Consider the following 18,265-nt stretch of genomic DNA (forward strand, 5'->3'; position numbering starts at 1 on the left):
CTAGTTCGAATTAAGTGGCTACACAGCCCTTAATTCGAACTACTTAATTCGAACTAGGCTTAGTCCTTGTAGAATGAGGTTTACCTAGTTCGAATTAAGCGCTCTGCTAGTTCGAATTAAGTTCAAACTAGTGGTTGCCTGTGTAGCGCCTATCAAAGTTAATTCGAACTAATGTCTGTTAGTTCGAATTAACTTTGTAGTGTAGACATACCCAGACTGTGGAATAGAGAAATAGAAAATCTCACCTACCTAGAGAGCAAATATAATCATTTTTGTATTTTCTTACAAAATCTACAAAGATTTGCCACAAAGAGCGTGACCCTTACTACTGAAAAACTTAAAAAACAACAAATAGTCTCGTAGCACTTTAAAGACTAACAAAACATGTGGATGGTATCTTGAGCTTTCGTGGGCATAACCTACTTCTTTAGATGAGTTGGGAGAACCGATGGGGAAATACTAACACCATTACGTTAATTTTTATTCACTGAAGAATTTAAGCACCACAGAGCAGCCAGATAGCTTTTTTTGGTTGGTTGGTTGGTTGGTTGGTTGGTTGGTTGGTTTTTAAACTCTCAAATTTGTGGTCTTTCAAATATTATAACATTTTTCTTATTGATATATAATAATAATAGTGATCAAGCAATAAAACAGGGTTTTTGAGGGATGAATTGTTTAAATCATAGTTTGATCTATGAAAGATCTATGAAAATATCTATTGTAGACCAAAAATGAGTTTGAATAAAAGGTTAAAATATGCAATATGCATTTTTACAACAGAAAATGGTGCTATAAAGACAGGAATTAATATAAAGATGCTTGCAAAGAATCTAAAAAGCAATGGGCTTTTAGAAACTGAATCAAAGAATTAGGTTTTTAAAAAGCTTTTCGGGTACATTTACAGTTATTTCATTTCAGTGCATCAACCACTAGATGTCCTTGTTAACCATCTCCTTTATTTCTCCAAATGGAAAAACTATGTAGCACTTTAAAGACTAACAAGATGGTTTAATAGGTGATGAGCTTTCATGGGCCAGACCCACTTCCTCAGATCATATTCTGGAAGAGAATTGCCATGGCCATATATACCAAAGGAATACAGTGAAATAAGTGAACACATTATTAAACTGACAAATCGGATTTAGTACAGAAGGTGAGGTGAGGAGGAGGTTTTGAGGGAGGGAATAGCTATTTGAGTCAATGAATGGCTAATCAGGGTGATAAGTAGGAAGCTGTCTTTGTAATGGTTAAGGTAATTAGCATCTTTGTTAAGATCCATTGCTAAAGTGTCAAATTTAAATATGAAAGAACGTTCTAAAGTTTCCCTCTGTAGTCTGGTGTTAACCTTCCTCCTTCCCCCTCACCCGGATTTTCTGTACTAAATCCGATTTGTCAGTTTAATAATGTATTCACTTTTTTCATTGTATTCCTTTGGCATATATGGTCATGCCAATTCTCTTCCAGAATATGATCTGAGGAAGTGGGTCTGGCCCACAAAAGCTCATCACCTATTAAACCATCTTGTTAGTCTTTAAAGTGCTACATAGTTTTTCCTTTTGTTTTATCAAGATCAGACTAACAAGGCTACCTCTCTATTAAAGTGCTACATAGTCCTGTATTTTATTTCTCCGGGTATTCAAGATGACTTTTTGTTTATCTTATCAAGATCACATATTTTTAATCTATTTTGATTAATCCCACCAAATGATTATTTGCCTCACATTGATGTAAGCCAATGCAGAAACAAGAAATTATTTCAAACAAGAAATGAAATAAAAGAAATAAATGACTGTGCTTGACTCTTTATTTAATATATGCCCTAGTTGAATGTGTTAGATCACATTAGAAGGGCCCTACCAAATTCACAGTCAATTTTGGTTAATTTCACAATCATACGATTAACAAATTATAAATTTCATTATTTCAGCCATTTAAATCTGAAATGTTTAATATTGTAATTGGGGTCCTAAACCAAAAAGGAGGTGGGGGCAGGGTTCATGGTACTCCTATCCTTATTTCTGCACTTCTGGTGGCAGATCTGGGCAGCTGAAGAGAGGTCTCTGCAGGCTGGGACTCCAGGTCAGAAGGTAGAGTCATTGGCACAAGCAGTGCAGAAGTCAGAGTGGCATGGGACAGTATTGCCACCCTGACTTCTGTGCTGCTGCTGGTGGGGCTCTTCCTTCAGAGCTGCTGCTCTCCAGCCACCCTGTTCAGAAGATAGTGCAGAAATAAGTGTGACAGTACTGTGACACCCCACCCCCAAATAACTTGTGACTCCTCTGCAAGTCCCATTTGGGTCAGGAACCCCAATTTGAGAAATTCTGGTTTTCCCTGTAAAATCTGTATAGTATAGGGAAAAGCAAAACAAGACCAGATTGTATAGGTTTCAGAGTGGTAGCCAAGTTAGTCAACAACAACTAGTCTGGTAGCACTTTAAAGACTAACAAAACATGTAGATCAGTGGTCACCAACCAGTAGATCAGGATCTACCGGTAGATCTTGGAGCCTCTGACAGGTGATCCTGACTGATTTGACCGGGAGGCTGTCAAGTGCCTCCATTTCACCTGCCCCTCCCCCCAGCACTGCGCATCTCCTGCCCTTTGCCTCAGACAGGGGCAGAGGGTTGGGGTGCAGGCTCCAATCTTGAGCTAAAGGGCCACTTGAGGTCAGTGGTGTCCAGCTGGAGCCAGCTGCGAATGCCTGCCCCAGTCATGAACCCCCCACCTGCACCCCAAGCTGCAGCCCCAGCCCTGAGCCCCCTCGACCCAAACTCCATTACAGAGCCTGTATCCTGAACCTCCTCCTGCATCCTAATCCCTGCTCCAGGCTCAGCTCAGAGCCTCTGTCACACTCCAAATCCTTTAGCTCAAGATCAGGGCCTGCACCCCAACCCTCTGCCCCTGTCTGATGAAAGGGAGGGAGAGTGGAGGAAAGAGGGCGGATAGAGTGAGCAGGAGTAGGTCCTCAAAGGGGCACAAAGGAGGCAGGGCAGGGTATTTGGGTCTGAAGTAGATCCTGGATTACATTTAAATTCAAAAAGTGATCTTGTGCTTAGAAAGGTTGGAGACCCCTGATGTCGATGGTATCATGAGCTTTTATGGGCACAGCCCACTTCTTCAGATGACCGCAGTGTTGGAAGTCCAGAACCAAGAATAAATAAAGGAAGGGGAGGGGAAATTGGAGTGGAGGGGGGGAGAGAGGACGTTGGGTAGATAAGTTTCAAAGGGATAGCCCACCCAGTCTGTAATAGGAAAAACTTAAAAAACAACAAATAGTCTATTAACATCTTAAAGACTAAATAGTTAAAAGAGGCTGATAAGAACCATTAGTTTGTACTAGGAAAAGAAGAGTACTAACATCAGATTCTACACAGACATCAAGAACCATTAGCTCTTTCATTGTTTGGTTGGTTGATAATGTGCGAGCCATCCGACGAGATCAGATTTCACAGTCCGTGACAGAGTGTTTCATGGCCATGAATTTGGTAAGGTCTGAAACATAAATAATACCTAATCTTTCTGGGCAAAAAGCCCTTCTCCTTCAGGTGTTGAATGAAAGGCGGATACCAAAAGAAGCTATGTCTATATTGCAGGCTTCTTGCGCAAGAACCATTTTGCAGAAGAGATCTTCCCCAAAAAGTTCTTGCACAAGAGAGTGTCCACATTGTATGGACGCTTTTGCACAAGAAAGCTCTGATTGCCATTAACAGAATGGCCATCAGAGCACCTGTGCTTTTTCCTATAGGCTGTTTTTGTGCAAGAAACCCCTGGTTGCCGTCCACACAGCTTTTTCTGCAAGAGCTCTTGTGCAAAAAGGCTTATTTCTCGTAGAAAGAAGAATAACTATTGCGCAAAAAGCCCTCTTATGATGTACTGTAAATTTTCTTGCACAAAAATTAGCTTGTACTGTGGACGCTCTGCGAGCTTTTGTGCAAAAACTCTACAGTGTAGACGTAGCCAGAGAGAGAGAGAGAAAGAGAGAGAGAGAGAGAGAGAGAGTGTGTGTGTGTGTGTGTGTGTGTGTGTGTGTGTGTGTCTAAAAAAAGTTCACCAGATAGGGCCAATATTTCAAATAAACTCTAGTGGCTCTTCTTATAGTCTCCTTTTTTGGAAAATGTGACCAAGATTCCCTACTATTCAATAGGCTGATATTTTTCCTATTGGGCTCGTCTACACTGGCCCCTTTTCCGGAAGGGGCATGTTAATTTCAGCTATCGTAGTAGGGAAATCCGCGGGGGATTTAAATATCCCCCCCGGCATTTAAATAAAAATGTCCGCCGCTTTTTTCCGGCTTTTAGAAAAGCCGGAAAAGAGCGTCTACACTGGCCCCGATCCTCCGGAAAAAGCGCCCTTTGAAGTAGGAATAAGAGCCTCCGGAAAAGGGCGCTTTTTCCGGAGGATCGGGGCCAGTGTAGACGCTCTTTTCCGGCTTTTCTAAAAGCCGGAAAAAAGCGGCGGACATTTTTATTTAAATGCCGGGGGGGATATTTAAATCCCCCGCGGATTTCCCTACTACGATAGCTGAAATTAACATGCCCCTTCCGGAAAAGGGGCCAGTGTAGATGTAGCCATTGTGTGTGAGAGAGAAAGCAAAAGAGAATGTGAATGAGAGTGCTGGTTTCAGGGGAGGGTGATTTTTGAGAGAGAAGGAAGTAGGGGGAAGGAGGTGGGTGAGAACAAATGACACACACATAGGTCACCTTCTCTAAATTTAGTGCTATGTTCCACTTATGGGAAGTAAGCACAGTAGTGCCGTATTGCTGGTACTGCTAGCTAGCTTCCCAATCTCACTAAGATTGTAATTGATCTGACTGAAAAAAAGAAAAGATTGTGACTGCGAAGAACTAGTGTGTTGCTTGATTGATCAAAGGAGAATATTCTGTAGCAAAAAATTGCACATGTGAATGCTTTTAGGGAGAAAAACAGGCATAAACTTAAACAAGACCAGACTGTGAGACAGTTCTCTCAAACTGAGCTTAGAAACCAATCTGTTGTTCTCAGCTGTTCTCTGGTGGAAGGTATTTGATTGTACAGACATTAAGGCCTGTGACAGCATAAAACCTGGAGGCTACATCTACACTGTAGGCTTCTTGTACAAGAACTGTTTTGCGCAAGAGTTCTTGTGCAAAAGCTCTTGTGCAAAAGCACGTCCACACTGCCATGTGCTTTTGCACAAGAGCACCCATGGCAGTGTGGATGCTCTCTTGCTCAAGAAAGCTCTGATGGCCATTTTAGCCATAGGGCTTTCTTGTTCAAGAAACCCCTGTTGCCTGTCCACACTGCCTTCTTGTGGAAGAGCTCTTATGCAAGAGGGCTTATTCCTCATGGGGAGAGGAATAACTCTTGTGCAAGAAGCCCCATTTTCCGATGCTTTACTGTAAATTAACTTGTGCAGAAATGTGCGCAAAAAGCCTGCAGTGTAGATGTAGCTGGAGGGTTTCCAGCTAGGATTTTAAATTCTGCTTTAATGAGGATTTTAAAGAAAAAGGTAAGAATGGGTTTTTACAAAATATTTAAAATCCTGTGTGGAGGAGGCTGACAAAACATTTGCTGAGACCTTAATACTAAAAACCCAAGACTTTTTGGGGACAAGAAAAAGGATGACTTAACAGAACACACATTTTATTACAGTTTTTAAATATAAAAAGCAATAATTTGCCTAGGACCAAACACCTACAACTATAAGCTCTTTAATTATATATTTATATAAAAATAATGTTTCTGTGGATATTCAAATCCCTTTGAAAGTGCATGATCATCCAAATGTCATTTACATGGCAATTATGTGCCAATCCAGAGGGCTTTTTGCATGTCTTGCTGATGAACAGCATGCAAAACTGTTTGTCTGGATCTACAAAGAAGTTACAGAAATGTCTTGTAAGTGACATGGAAAATATGAATAGGCTTAGTACATTGGTGAATTAATGTTACATAAATCATTCTCAAAGGACACAAGAAGCATAGTATTTTGTCAACAAACAGAATCATCTGCACATTATTTAAATATTTGTGTTTGAGTGAGCAGATCTAGTAATTGAACATTGGGCGATACAACGTTAACTATTGTCTATACTATAGCAGCAAAAACTGATTGTAGTTTAAGTGGTGTCTCAAGTTGTCCTATTGTCAATGCTGATATTTTGCAACTATAGTATAATACGGTGTTTCCCAATTTTATTTGGCCAAGAAACCCTCTTCAGCTTTTCAGAATTTCAAGGAACCCCTAGGTTTGTCAAGCAAAAAAAAAAAGGGGGGGGGACCCACCAATGCATGAAAATCCCCACCAATGCATGAAAATCACATTCCTTCCCCAAGACACCCCACCCCCACCCCCTTCCTTGAGGCCTCATCCGCTCTGTTCCCCTCCTCTCCATCACTTGCTATCTCCAGCCTTATACACTCTCACTAGGTTGAGACAGGAGGTGTGGGGTGGGAATGAGGGATTTGGGTGTGGGAAGGGATGAGTAAGTAGAAGCTCGGGGAGGGAATTTGGATGCAGGAGAAGGTGATGTTGACTCGAAGAGGGGGCTCCAGGCTCGGGAGTGTTGGGCTCAGGTGGAAGGTTGGGGTGCCGAGCAAGCCATGGCTTGTGGATGTAAGACTTTCCTCGCATGAGCAAAATGAATTTTGTGCTGTGCTCCAGTACTGAGTTCATGTGGCTCATTTGGATGTGCCACTGTGGCATCCAAGTTATTAATAAATATCTTATAAACCTCGACCTTTTCTCTCTGCTGACATGTCTCCTCCCCTGGTGCCGGCTTCCTCCCAACTCTTCACTCTCCTCTGCTGTCCTGACTCCTGCCCTTCTCACTACCCTCAGACTTCTTGAGACCTGCCCCCCTCCACCAGCCCTTTTCTCCCCCCTTTGCCTGCTCCTCCTGTAGCCCCACTCTGCTCAGGTGAGCTAACCCTCCTCATCCCCTCTTCTAACACCTCCCTCTACAAACCTGACCTGCCTCTCTTCTCTGAGGCTGGTCCCTCCCCTGCAGGTGTCTGCCCTTCTGCTTCACCCCCCAGAATCCCCTGGCACCTACACCTTCTCTTACTCCTGCACCCTCCTGGTGCCTCCCCCTTCCCTCACTGCCCCTACCTCCTTTGCCCTCTTTTTCCCTGATGTCCACCCTCTCACTACCCTCTGCCCCCGTTCCCCTCATACATGACCTGCTCCATCCCCATCTTCCTCATGCTCACCCCTTCTTTTAAGCCTTCTCCCAGGACCTCCTCCTCCCCCCAATGTCCTTACTCTCGCCTTTCCCAGCATCACTCTGTCCCCCCTCCCACTGATACCTCCCCTCCTGCCTTTTTCCTCATTGTCTGTACTTGGCTCCCTGGCATTTGTCTCTCCTCTACCCTGTCCTTTTGGTGCCTTCCCCTTTCCTCCCCCTCTGCACAAGCCCCTTCCTCTCCCAGCCCTTCTCCTTCCTCTACCTTCCACTTTGCGGGGCTGGAGTCTGCACTCCGTCCATGGACTCTGAACCCGCAACTCAGCCACACAGAGCAATGGAGCACCCACCTGTTTTAAAATCCCGGATCGTGACATTATGTCACCCCTATGCGTTTCCCTGCCTACCGGTTTGAGCACGCTGCACAGGGCAGCAGCAGCCAGCAAGGGGGAGCTCAGTGAAGGCTGCGCACGGCAGGGATGAGACAGGGATGGGGTCAGGGGAGAGATGCTCTGGGGCCAGGGTGGGAGGACATGCGGGGGAGGTCAGGGCCTGCTTCAGTTCCAAATATTGGTGGAGCATGGGCACCACGAGCCCATACAACTCGCTGCCCATGCCTCTCCTGGCTAGCCAACTCTCTCTCTCTTTCAGAGGGGGCGGGGGAGTGCCGGCTCCTCGTGGAATCCCTAGTTTTGCTTCGTGGAACCCCAGGGTTCCCCGGAGCACCAATTGGGAAACACTGTCCTAGAGAGATCCCTCTGGGCCGGTCTCAAGTTTCTGCTGTGATGTTACATTTTGTCCAAGAGAAGTATTCGGGATGCTTCTCAGTTAATTTATCTGCTTACAGGGTCTTTGTCTGCCTTAAAAAGTCACAGATCCTAAACTGCCTTTTTGGTTGGGTAGTTCTCATTCACACCTCACACACATTCCACAGGTCACATACATATTCATAAGCAGTATGGTTTCTAAGCAAAATGGGGCCTCGTGGCCTGGAGTACAAGAAACTACAGATAACATACCAAAGGCACGATTAAAAGCTTAACAAATCAGAACTAAGAAAGTAAAGGTCAGGGAAGGGAAAAGCAGAGGAATAGGTCTGCTCAGCTAGACACCACTGAAGAGAAGGGGGGGAGGGGTCATGCCTAATCAGTTATAAGGAGAAATTCAAATGTCACCCACCTGATTAGCAGAGTGCCCACAACTAGTTTTTGTACAACCAATAGCTACACACATGTCTCAGTGCACATTTTATTCTACACATGGATGAAAAAAATTAGAGCAGTGGTTCTCAAACTATGGACCATGGCTGCACTGCAAGTAGGCTGTGGCTTATAGCTCAGCCCACCACCCTGCAGGAGGCAGCCTGCACTGGTGCTCCAGGCCCACTCCCCCAAAGGTTGATGCACCAGAGTCAGCTTCCCACAGGAGGGCAGAGGGAAAAAGCCCTGAGTCTTGCCATGGGATGTGACTCGCGTGAGATAGCAAGTGGCTCTGCACACTACCTCTCCCCGCACCTCTGCCATAAATGAACAGATCTTCAGTTTTGGATATAAATTAAATGAAAATAAATTAAAATGAAGGTCAGTCAACAAGTTAAACAGATTGGCTATGTCTACTCTTGCGGCTTCTTGTGCAAGAAAGAGCCACATTTGCATAAGTGTGGAATATCGCTGAGCCTCATTTGCATACCTAATGAGCCACCATTTTTGTAGAAGAGGCTCTTGTGCCAGAAGGAGCTGTCTATACTGCCCCTTCTTGCACAAGAAAAATCCTCTTGCGCAATGCCGCTACACTGATTATTTTCAGGAATAATGGCATTGCGCAAGAGGGGTTTTCTTGTGCAAGATGGGGCAGTGTAGACAGCTCCTTCTGGCACAAGAGCCTCTTCTGCAAAAATGGTGGCTCATTAGGGATGCAAATGAGGCTCGGCAATATTCCACGCTTAGCCTTATTTGCATATTTCTCACGCAAGAAGTCGCAAGCGTAGACATAGCTATTAAGTGCTTTATTTTTATTAATAATAGTTCCTCGCTTTCTGGTTAGATACATTCCCTTATGCTGTAGCTGCATATTTAAGTTTATATGCTGCTGTAACCCAATATGAATATTTTAGTATTTAACAATAAGCAAAGGCATTTTGTCATCATGTGTGGACTGCAGAAAGTTGTGTTGGGCAGGGTTGGCTGAGGGTCAGAAAGTTTGATAACCACTGGATTAGAGGGAACATTACCTATAACCCACTGCATACAGATACAGCCTTAACTTTAGGCAACATTAAAGTCTTCCCTCCTGCCCGCCCCCAATTTAAAAAAAAGAAAGAAAAGGAGGTTTCAGAGAACTAGCAGGCAAGATGCAAAAAATAAAACTTGTGAATAATTCTCTCTAGCCAAACAAGAGACATGGAACAGCTAACTAATCAGTAGGAAAAGTAGTATACATTGCATTTAACTTGGCTGAGAGAAAACAAGTTGTTTTGTCTTCAGCATCACTTATAGTTCCTTCAGACCAGAGGAAAGCAGGGGTTAAAATAAGAAAGGAATTTATTAGTGTAACCCTTCTGCCAGGTAGGCCTGGCAGTAACCAGGGTTGGGTTCAATATCTTAGGGTCCATTTCACATAGAACCGGCTCAAGCCCACGCCCAGTAATCTGGGAAATTCACACACCCTGGGTGCTTCTGAGAGGCAATACTTCCCCACTCGCAAGCACTGCGTCTGAGTGTAGGAAAGAAACATTTAAAGAAACAGAGAGAGAAGTCATACGGCATTAACTTGGGGGAAACACCACAAACAGAGTTCATACCCCAAACATGAGCTAAGCCCCCTCCCCTCCCAAGCCAAGAATCACCTGAAGTCCAAAGAGTCCGACACCCCAAAAGTCTTTGTCCCTGGTCAGTGCCACACAGAATCCCAAAGTTCACCTGCAGGGTTTCACCTCCCAACCTGGGTAGAAATGGGGGTGGGGGAATAGATAGGGATCACCTTATGACACTCCACCATGCTCCACCAGCTGTCTTGTCCCACGCCACTGGACGCTCCACTGGTTGCCCGCCACTGCTTTCGTCGGCCACCGCCGCTGGTCGCTGCTCCTGGCCTGCTGCCGCTCCGCGCCACGCCGCTGGTTGCCACTCCATGCCATGCCACTGGTCGCCGCTCCTCACCTGCTGCCACTCCTATTGGCCACATCACGGGCCAGTGATTCCCACTAGCCACTCTGCTGGCCACCACTGCTGCTTCGCTGGCTGCAATGGGTCTGACTATCAGCCAAACCAGTGATTTCAGCTCTCAGTGACTTCAACTCTTTAGCCACCAGTTGGACTGGTAAAGGAATCCAGCTTCCACCAGACTAGCAAAAGAAAAGACTCCTCAGAGCAGTGGTCCCCAACACGGTGCCCGCGGGCACCATGGCGCCCACGGGGGCATTTGTGTGCTCCCGCCAAGTGCTCAGGGCTGGCCTGGCTCTGGGCATGTGGCGCATGCATGGTGCCGGAGATGGCCCCGGGCGCATGGCGCACGGTGAGCGCCGGCCCCGGGAGGGCCGCGGATTGGCCGCCCGCGCTCTGGGCTCACGGCGCTTGCAGGTGGCGCCCACCCCGGGCGCGCAGCACTTGGGGCGCGCTGGCCCCGGGCGCATGGCACTTGGAGGGGGCGCCAGCCCCGGGCGCTCAGCGCTTGCGGGGGGGGGGAAGCGCCGGCCTCGGGCGCGCAGTGCTTGAGGGGGGCGCCAGCCCCAGGCGCGCGGTGCTTGGGGGGGGTGCCAGCCCTGGGCATGTGGCTATGGGGGGCCCCGGCCCCGGGCATGCGGCTATAGGGGGGGCCACCACCGGGCACCCAAGTGTCCCCGCCCTCTGGCACCCAGCAGGCAAACAGCCACGCCCCCTGGCGCCCGGCAACCTCAAATGGTTGGGGACCACTGCCTCAGAGAGTCTGCTTTAGGCCTGTCCTTAAAACAAAGGGGGAAAGGTGCAGGTTGGGCCAGTCTTACAGCTCACACCTGGCAGGTGTGAAGCAGGCTGACTCAAGCCATTTAACCCTTCCCCCTGCTCAGTTCACTCAACTCTGGAAGGGGGAAGGCTTGTTCCTCAGAGACCTCTTACAAAATGATGGTGGTGTCTCCCCTGCAAGCACTTGTGGCATGTTTTACAGTTCCCACATTTAGGGGTAGCATGATTAGTGACCCCCCACAACAGCCCCAAATTATTTACAATTCTCCACATTCCATTCCAACACTGACCCTCCATCAGCCCTGGCTGAATGGGATTTACATAGCCACACCTCGGATACTCTCCCCATCCTGGCATGAGCTGTATTTACATATCAACAGTTAACAGTTAATCTTACAGATCTAAACAATTGTAGCAGGCACACCCACCCCTCCTTTTAGCTGGCTAATAGCAAGCAGCAGTTCAGCCCCTGTTTACATCATGTGAAATTAAGCAATCAATTGAAATAGTTAACACCAACATGAAGTTATACTGGGTACAGGTTGAACTCTCTCCACCAGGACTTTCTGGATCAGAATCCCAGTGGAGGACTAGAAGCAGGGACAAGGAAGCCAGCCAGGCTGGCTGTAGGGGGCCCCGCAGCCAGGAATGCTGATGGAGTCCTGCTGAGCCAGCAGCAGGGCTATTGGAATGCCAGTGGCGGGGGCTGCTGTGGCAGGGCCATGGTCTATTGTGGTGGGAAGTGGGGGGAGTCCAGGAGGCCTGACAGTAAGGTTGGTGCTGCTGCAGTAGAACTGGTGGGGCCAAAAATCCTGCAACTGAGCAGTACTCTGCCATGGTACTTAATGAGTTAAATGTTTAGTCAGCCAATTAAACAGGATTTTACATCCCTAGTGGCTAGACTACAGAAGTTGGTAAAAGTCAAGAACCTTAGTTGTCACCTAAGGAGAGAGGCTGAAACAGCAAGACACAAACATCTGTCAGACAGATAAAGCAGTGACAAGATATAAAGTGAGTTTAAATACTAAGGAAGGTTAAACTTTATATGTACTTTCTGTTGTCTCTTCTTAGAATGGCTAACTGGTAACTATCTAATTATATTTTGCATATGGAGTGTCTGCAAGTCTGCTGAATTCCAGACTTCTTGGGGAATATAATGTAGTCCAGTGATTTCAGAAATATTTCCTAGGATGACATTTCCTGAATTTTCTCCCATAGAACTCAAGCCATCTTGATAAACCAGTCAGTCAATTAACTTACACCAGCTGCCTTGCGGCCAGGATAACGGACTGAGCCATGTGTAGAGGCACCGTCAGCACCGCCCAGAAGGGCTTCATGTCATGCAAAGGGTGCTATGAACATATCTTTGTACTACGGATGGCCATCCAAGAGGCCAGAAGATCATGGAATCAGTGTGTGGTGGACTGGCTGGACCTAGCCAACACCTTCAGCTCCATCCTGCAAAACCACATCTTCACCGCCTTGGTAGAGTTTGGGATACACCTTCCTACAGCAACTCTCTACCTCTTCAGGAATTTCACTATCACCATCCACTCTGACAGAGAGACAGCTATCATCCGAATCCACCACAGTGTGAAGCAGGGCTACCTGCTCAGCCCCATCATTTTCAACCTGGCCATGGAGCCACTCCTACGAGCCATCTCCCATGGCCCACCTGGGTTTGATCTGAACGGAGAGTGGATCAACGTCCTGGCCTATGTGAATGACCTGGTCCTGATCACTAACTACACAGAGGGCCTCCAACAGATGCTTCAAGTCACCGGCTGAGCAGACAGGCATGTGCTTCAATGGCAGGAAGTGCACCTCCCACCACATGGATGGTGGCAGCAAGACCCTTGTGAGGCCCACAGTATTCACAATTCAGGGAGAACCCATGGTCTCCCTCAAGGAAAAACAGAACTATCAACACCTGGGCACCCCCACTGGAGTGAAGATTCAGCAGATGACAGACAAGACCATCAAGAAGATCATGCATCACACGGACCTGACTGACGAATCACTACTCATGCCCTAGCAGAAGATCGATGCTATGAACACTTTCCTGATCTCGTCCACACTCCCCCACATCTTTCTGCTCAGGGGCTTGGCTGTGCTTTGTTCAGGGGAACCTTGGCCAGACAGTACCATGTCACCTTGTCAGGAAGTGGCTCTACCTCCCCCAGATGGCCAGCATGGTCATCATCTATATCTCCAAAAAGCAGGGAGCTGCCAACATGCCACATAACATCCCTAGTAACTACGGCTAACTAGTGATTAATTTACTAGTCAACTAGTCAATGGAATTTCCATCAACTACTCGATAAGCACTTCCACTTTGAAATGTGCAAGAGCTCTTGCTCATTTCAAAAGGGAAATGCCGAAGTGCTCACATGGAGCCTGGGAGTAGAAACCCCTGCCCAAAAACTCAGAGGAAACCAGCTCTATGGCTCCCAGAGTGAGAAGGTAGAGAACCTCCTCCTGTAGGAGAGGCTCATGAGAGGGGTCCTTGAAAAGGGATGGAGTTTGATAGAAGAGGCTGAATAGAATAGGACAGCGTATCCCCTTTGCAGCCTAGGCACGCCCCACCCCGGGCACAAGGCACATCGCAGCAGCAAACACACACAGATACTACTCTAACTCAATTTACAACTCTTAACAGATAATTAACAGATAACAGATAACAGGTAACAAAGAACTACTTAAGTACTAGCAGCATTTGCTTAGCAAGAGCTGAGGGATGTTCCAACAACGGTCAAGGCGGTAAGAAGGAACTGAGAGGGCGGGGGGCCTGCAGGGGTATATAGCGGCCGGTATACCGGCACCACTCGAGGGGGCTCCCTGCTGGTCCGACGGGTACTGCTGAGGGAAAAATCTCCGACGACGCGTGCATGCTGCACACTGTTACCAGATTTGCCCAATACTCTGGGGTATGCTCATTTATCAGGGTTACCCTTATGGGACTGGGGGAAGGTTAACAGTTCTATCAGTGTGCTGTTGGTGCTTACTGGGGCTCTCATATGGAGCTGAATTCTCCCTGCTGCCAATTCCCCCTCCCACTGGAGCTCTCCTGCAGGAACTAGGTTCCTCAGGATGGGGTTCTTCCCACCTTAGCAACACACACAGACACTCACACACACTAGTCAGAGCACGTCTGAGAGGACTGGGTACTCAGCACTCACAAGCTGACCCCCTCATATGTCCCTGGACTCAGCTGGCTGGGTTTCACAGCAATGCCACACTGCACCCTCATGTGCCTTTGGACTCCGTGGGCTGGATTAAACAGCACTTTAAGCTGCCATCCTCATAAGCCCCCAGGTTCAGCACCCCCTATCCCCACTTTCACACCACAGTCATTCACTGGTAAACCACACGATGAGCAAACCCCACAGGATTTTGGGCACTACAGGGATCTTTTGCTTGGGTACAAGAAGCGTTGTTGCAGAGCGAATGGGGAAGCCAAAACCACACCCCTTAAGGAAGAGTGAGCAAAAGAGAAAGAAAGAGAGAGAAGCAACCAGCTTAACAATGAAAGTGATTTATTTCTGAGTAGTGAATAGATATCAAACAGTTACAATATTAAATCTAACAATTACAATATTAAATCTAAATTGAAGCTGCTTACAAATGTTAGGTAACCATATAACAGTTTACACAGGGCAGGGTCAGGAGGCTATGCTCAGAGAGATAGTTGAGAGAGAGAGAGAGAAAGAGAGAGAGAGAGAGACCTCACCACTCCACGGAGCTTGCACTGATCGGGGTTCCCAGATGATGATGGTAGCCGGGGGTCCAGAGGGCAGGAGAAAAGCAGGACAGAGCCCCCAGCACGATCAGACAGGAGATGAAGAAGTCTCAATGGAACTGATGCAGTTTAAGTCCAGGTATCAGAACAGATTTCTTGGGGCAAGGATAGGAGTTTTTATAGGGATAGTTCAAAGAGAAAGAGGAGAGACAATAGAGACTGATCACCCCTGGTTATGGGTGATGTTCCTTGAACGAGCTCACAATGCAACTTGGCAGTTTCAGTATTTTAGATGTCAATAGGATCGTTACTAGAATTGGTCTGATAATGACTAATTTGGGTGTGAGCAGGCTTAGGTTCATTAGCATCTGGAGCAGGGATTTCCCATCAGGCACTGCTTCTCTGCTTTCGGTGTCCCATAGTTCAGTGCGGTTCCTGCCTTGGAAGAGCTGCTCTCCATTCTGTATGCTAATGAGATGTCCCTCTGTTCCATCTTTAATGCAAATGAGGCTGGGGTGTTTCCTTAATTGTATCACCCTTGTCTGAAGCAGTTTAGGTGTGTCTTCCCCGGCCTTTTCATTGCTTTGTCTTTGATTCTAGCAGAGGCCTGAGGGAAGGGAATGGTTTTCCATGAATGTCACTCCCTGACTCCCCAAGAGCACAAGGCTGACAGGTGACCATGTTCTGGTTCCCCAATAATCACAGAGCTGGTGGGTAACACACACACACACCTACGTGGAATGGACATGAGCAATCACTTGAAGAAGAAGCCGAACCAGGAGAAATTATTCAAAGTCATCAGAAAGTGGAATGCCAGCAATCACTTCCTCCATGCTGGCAACTTCACCTGCTTCATGGACTGGTGATTCATCCACTGGGCCCTGCTCAACTGTGTCCCTCTCAACAGAGCCATTCGCCACGGGGACCGGGACAAGAGATGCAGGTACCCCATGGGGATCCTGCCCCATGTCCTGTGCAGCTGTATGCTGCCAGGACCTGGGGTGGATCACCACCACACCATTCAGGACTGGGTTATGAAAGCCCTGCTGCTAACCCTAGGGAACGTAGCCATGGACTTGCCCATCCTGGGAACCAACAGCATGCTGAGACATCATTGTTACAAACAATCGGTAGAAGATCACAATGGTGGATGCAACAATCCCCTCTGAGAACAAAACAGCAGCCTTCTAAGAAGCCTGGGCAAAGAAGATCGAGAAGTACACCCCACTGGCTGACACCCTGCGAGTTAATGGATTCTCAGTAGAGATCTGTGCCCTGCGGGTGGGGGCCCTGGGTGGTTAGGACCCCTGTGGCATCAGTCATCACTACACCCACCTAATGAGCTAGCTGATGGAGTCTGATGCTATAAGGTGGTTCTGTAACATCTACATGGAGTGCATCACAGACCACCGCCAATACCGGGAGAAGTAATGCTCTCCGATTCATCAACCCATCGGAATTGGACATAGGCCACACCACATGAACGATAAATGGATTAACAGGACTGCCCCCCAAAGAGACACGGCCAGGAGCATAGGCCATTTTCTCCCCTACAGTCTGTCTCACCCCACTGGTGCTGGATGACGAGGGACACCAACAAGCTACAGTGACTTCAGACAAGGGACACAATCAGGGAATGCTCTCATTGCCTTCCTTGACAGATCATAGACTTTACTTCTTAAGGGCATCATCAGGTCACCCACCGAAGGGGGATGCAGCAGCGAAAAACTCACCATTTCTCTCCTACCCCCACCCCAGCTTTGCTTCCCCCCATAGGTGCCAAAGGAGACCATCAACAGAAGATGAAAACCCACCATTGATCATGTGTCTACTGGAAGCGCATCCACCTTTCCTGTGATGACTACGGACTATGCTTAATTGGTGGATTTGCTAATTTTTTTTCATGTGTTATTGTTGATTTAGGTATTGGACCAGAAAAAAGATGACATAGGACAGGACCACACTGTGGGCCCCCCCACACCCATGGATTTATGATTCATGTTAGAGTGAGAGAGAGAGAGAGAGAGAGAGAGAGATTCTTTCTTACCTTATAGGAGGTGACCCCAATAACTCATATTGTCTTTCTTAAATTTCCATCTCCTGTATCCAGGACAAAGCGGGTTATGCCCATAGCTTGTTAACCTTGTTTGTTACTTGTTTTCTCTGCAACCTGCCCTTGGCTTTATTGCATCCAAAATTAAAAGCAAAGACAAATTTAACAAATTGTTTCAAACATTTGCTAATAAATTGTTTCTATTTAGTATTAAACTAGACTCCATTATTGAAAATATTTATAAACTTAAGAAACAAAAGGAAAAACTATGTAGTACTTTAAAGACTAAGAAATGGTTTAATAGGTGATGAGCTTTCGTCGGCCAGACCCACTTCCTCAGATCATATTCTGAAAGAGCTTAAGAGTAACAGATACAAATAGCAAAAACAAACTTGTTAAATAGCTTACATTAAAGATGGCAACTGTAGAAAGCCTCTTGGGATCTAATATCTCTATTTTCGAAAAATGGATGGGGGAGGGAGAAGAGTCTTCCCAAAAGCCTCCGCCATACCTTCTTTGGAAAAAGATTCAGTGCTACATCATTAGGAGAAATACAGGAAGTGTAACAATGGGGATGGGAGTACTTATTCTGTCCTATTCCTGGGCTACTCTAGTGTGAGCTTAAAACAGTCTGGAAAGCTGTTCATGCCATAGCAGTCTATCCCCAACTACTGGTGTGCCATAGTAGTGCTTGGAATCTCTGCAGGCCCACAGCCTGTCTACACAAGGGCTGTCTCCAGTAGGCAGCCTTAAAGGGAGGTCCCTCAGTGCCATATCCAGGGCTTTATGCTACTTCTGCCTCTAACTAGGGTCAGAGCTGGTTTACCGATCTTTCACCTCACTTCTAATTCCAGCTCTATCAAGTTTACTGTGTGCCCCAATAAACATTCTTTGTTACTGAAGAATTAATTAATGCTCCTAGTTGCTGTTCAGTACATGACAGCTAATCTTTACTTCAGAAACATTTCAGTATTTTCTCATTTCAACTTCTCTAGCCAACAGGCAAATGATAGGTGGAGATACTTGAAGCTGATGCAAGTAGTACAAGTGAGTTTAAAATCTTCTGGATTCTCAGCCTGAAATGAGATTGGCAATTAAACTAAGTTAAACCCCAGTGAGAAAAATATAATTTGACAGTTTATGTTCCTTTAAGTGTAAAAATAAGGAAAGCCAAAAAGGAGTTTGAAGGCAGCTGGCTAAAAACTTAAACATTTTGCTATTACTTTTTGAAGTCTCAGAAGCAGGAAACCTGCTAAAAAAAAACAATGGAACCACTGGATGGTTGAAATGCTAAAGGAGCACTTAGACAATAAGGTCATTGTGGAGAAATTAAATACATTTTTGCTTCAGTGAGGATGTTAAGGAGATTG

The sequence above is a fragment of the Pelodiscus sinensis genome, chromosome 5, assembly GCF_049634645.1.
Source record: "Pelodiscus sinensis isolate JC-2024 chromosome 5, ASM4963464v1, whole genome shotgun sequence".
In the NCBI taxonomy this organism is placed as follows: Eukaryota; Metazoa; Chordata; order Testudines; family Trionychidae; genus Pelodiscus; species Pelodiscus sinensis.